General features: G+C 41.5%; 1 pseudogene across 1 annotated transcript; it reads right to left on the reverse strand.

The window, feature by feature from the left end:
- Positions 1–247: 247 nt before the first annotated feature.
- Positions 248–1,655, reverse strand: LOC309795210 (heterogeneous nuclear ribonucleoprotein A3-like; annotated as a pseudogene). The gene has a single exon. The product of its transcript is annotated as a heterogeneous nuclear ribonucleoprotein A3-like (transcript).
- Positions 1,656–3,064: the final 1,409 nt, after the last annotated feature.

Consider the following 3,064-nt stretch of genomic DNA (forward strand, 5'->3'; position numbering starts at 1 on the left):
CAAAGCCTCTTTACCTTGTCTTTGCTGCCTGGAACAAAGGCTTCATTTTCCAGCCTCCCTTGTAGTTGAAGACTGAAATGTGGTCCTAGGACTAGGTTCTTGACATAGTATTTCTAGGCAAACTTCTTTTTTTTTTTTTTTTGAAAAGTTAAAAATTCCTTAATTTTTTATTCCTGGTACCGCTACCACAATTTACAGGACAATACACCTGATATAATGAAAAGAAAAAGAAAAAGGCAAAGCTACAACAGATAAAAGACCTCAGGAATGTACATCTAATTGACACTACATTGCATTTATCAATAGCTGCACTTTTTGCAAACTGTGGCTATGAACAGTTGTCCTGAACAAGAAGGGTTTCCTGTTTAAGCTGCAGTAACTTTTCTGACTATGGATCATCGTTCCTTCTGTGGCAGAGTTTTGCAGTTCCTCTAATGCATTTGGGACGACTGTCTCAAAGTAACCTGCAGCTTTCCTGACAACTCCTCGCTCTCTCTCCTGCTAAGAACTGTAGCCCTTTTCTTTGGAGTTTTTAGAACCTTCTGCTACCCTATCCACCACTTCCACAAGATCCATAGCCACCACTATCCCGAGCTTCTTCCACCAAAACTGCCCCCCTTCATGCGTCCGTAATTTGACTGCTATTGTCCATTATAATTTCCAAAATCATTATAGCTCCCACCACCACCATAGTTACCTCCAAAATTTCCTCCTTCATTGTAAACATCATATCCTCCACCACCACCACCATATCCACCACCTTGGTTTCCATGTCCTGGTCCACCACCACCATAATCTCCTCTACTACTGTAACCAGAACCACCACCATAGCTACCACCGTCGCCTCCAAATCCATCATATCCACCATCACCTCCTCCATGACTACCTCTGCTGCCACCACCTCCACCACCATAGCCTCCTCTTCCACCAAAGTTTCTACCATGGCCAGTTACCTCCACTGCCTCCAAAGTTTCCGCCATGACCCACAAAGCTGCCAGATCCACCTCCACGACCTCTTTGTGATCCAGCAGATTGCATTTCTTGTTTAGAAAGGGCCTTTTTCACTTCACGATTATGCCCATTAAGAGTGTGGTATTTCTGAACAACAATCTTATCAACCGTATCATGATCATCAAAAGTTACAAAATCAAATCCTCTCTTTTTTCCACTCTGCCTGTATTCCATAACTTCTATGGTTTCAATCTTGCCATACTTTTCAAAGTAGTCTCTCAAATTATATTCTTCTGAATCTTCTTTAATACCACCAATAAAAATTTTCTTCACTGTTAGATGGGCACCAGGCTTTACAGAATCCTCTCTAGAAACAGGTCTCTTTGGTTCCACTACACGCCCATCAACCTTGTGTGGTCGAGCACACATTGCTGCATCCACCTCTTCAACACAATAGTAAGTCACAAAACCAAAGCCCCTGGAACGTTTTGTTTGGGGGTCTCTCATCACCACACAATCTGTAAGTGTGCCCCATTTCTCAAAATGTTCTCTTAAGCTATCATCTGTAGTTTCAAAGCTCAGACCACCAATAAACAGTTTTCTCGACTGTTCTGGTTCCTCTGGATCATGGACCTCCTCCCCCCATGGCGGCGGCAATGGCCAGAGTCGGGCTGGGGGCGACTGGGTGGTGGTTTTACCTCCATTTTGAGACCGGACTCGCCTAGGCAATCTTCTTAAAAGGAAGCAATTCAGCTGGAAAGAACACCACTTATATATTTTTCCTGCTGCCTGGAATGTGGGGTGTGATGACTTTACCTCAAGAGCAGCCATCCTGAGCCATGAGGTAATTTAGAGCAAAACATCCAAATCCAATGCAGTGGAAAAAATGGTAGAAGGAGTCTGATCTCTGACGACTCAGTGGATTGCCTGTTTTTGCACATCTTTAGTGTGAGAGAAGAAACACTTGCATGTCTTCCCCTCTTACATTAACCAAATCTATTCCTAATTAATACAGAATCAAAGCAAAGAAATGGGTTGTGGGTTGGAGATAGGCATGAGGTCAACAGATGTTTTGTTTGCTTATTTTTAAGTTGAATGATTCACTGAGTAGGAATTAGATACTCTGATCTATTCTTTGGAAAAATTCCACAGTTATTCAAGATACTGTTATAAAAGTTTTTGTTTCTGGATTTAGATTTAGTGTATCAGTCAGGGTTCTTGTGTCCAAGCTATAGAAACTGACTCTGGCTGGTTTAAGCAGAAAAGGAAATGCCTGAAGGCAATCAGTGTCTAACTGAATCGTGGATGGCTGGGAAGTCAGGCTTGGACAATAGGTAGAAAGAGGCAGGCAGGACACAGGACCACACATACAGTCATGTCATGGAATCGGTCTGTCAGGGACACCATAGCCATTGCTGATGAACTCCAGATGCTCCTTCTGCCTACACCACTCCTGGAGGCTGAATGCTATTGCCAAAGAGATTCTCTGCCACCATCCCTCCTTCTTTGTGTCATAAGTGCCTCCTTCAAAATCTGTGATGGAGTAACTGATTGACCTAACTTATGTACCCTTCTAGCTGCCAGGGAGGCTGGGAAGGAAACATTCTGGCTTCTTTAGACTTCTAGCATGAGAGGTGCCTCCCACAAAAGATCATATAGGGGTTCAGATGCCAGGTGAACAAAGTAATAATTAAAAATACCAGCAAATATCTACTACATTTAGTTTCTTAAGTATTATAATAAATAATATTTAGTATTCATGTAAAAAGTTGACAGGTAAGCGACACATACCATGGTAATTTCAATATGGATTTTTAGGTCTATTTGGATTATGTAGTGGTGTAGGCAGAAGGGGGTATCCAGAAAGGTAAGTATTTAAAACGGCAATAAATTACTAAAATATACAGACAAAAATCAAAGGTACGTTTGAATGGTAAAATCAGCTTCCGTGTCAGAGGCCCATTGTTAAGATAAGGTAGGAAAATGTAAATGTCAATGTCAAATGCAAATATTTTGTAAGAGTAGAGTATACCTGTGCATGTCTTTTGAGTACAGGGTAATGTCTACAGTATGGAAGGACAATTGGCAAATTCATCCATTATTTTTGTAAATT

Source organism: Mesoplodon mirus, assembly GCF_964341445.2.
Source record: "Mesoplodon mirus genome assembly, chromosome: 2".
NCBI lineage: Eukaryota > Metazoa > Chordata > Mammalia > Artiodactyla > Ziphiidae > Mesoplodon > Mesoplodon mirus.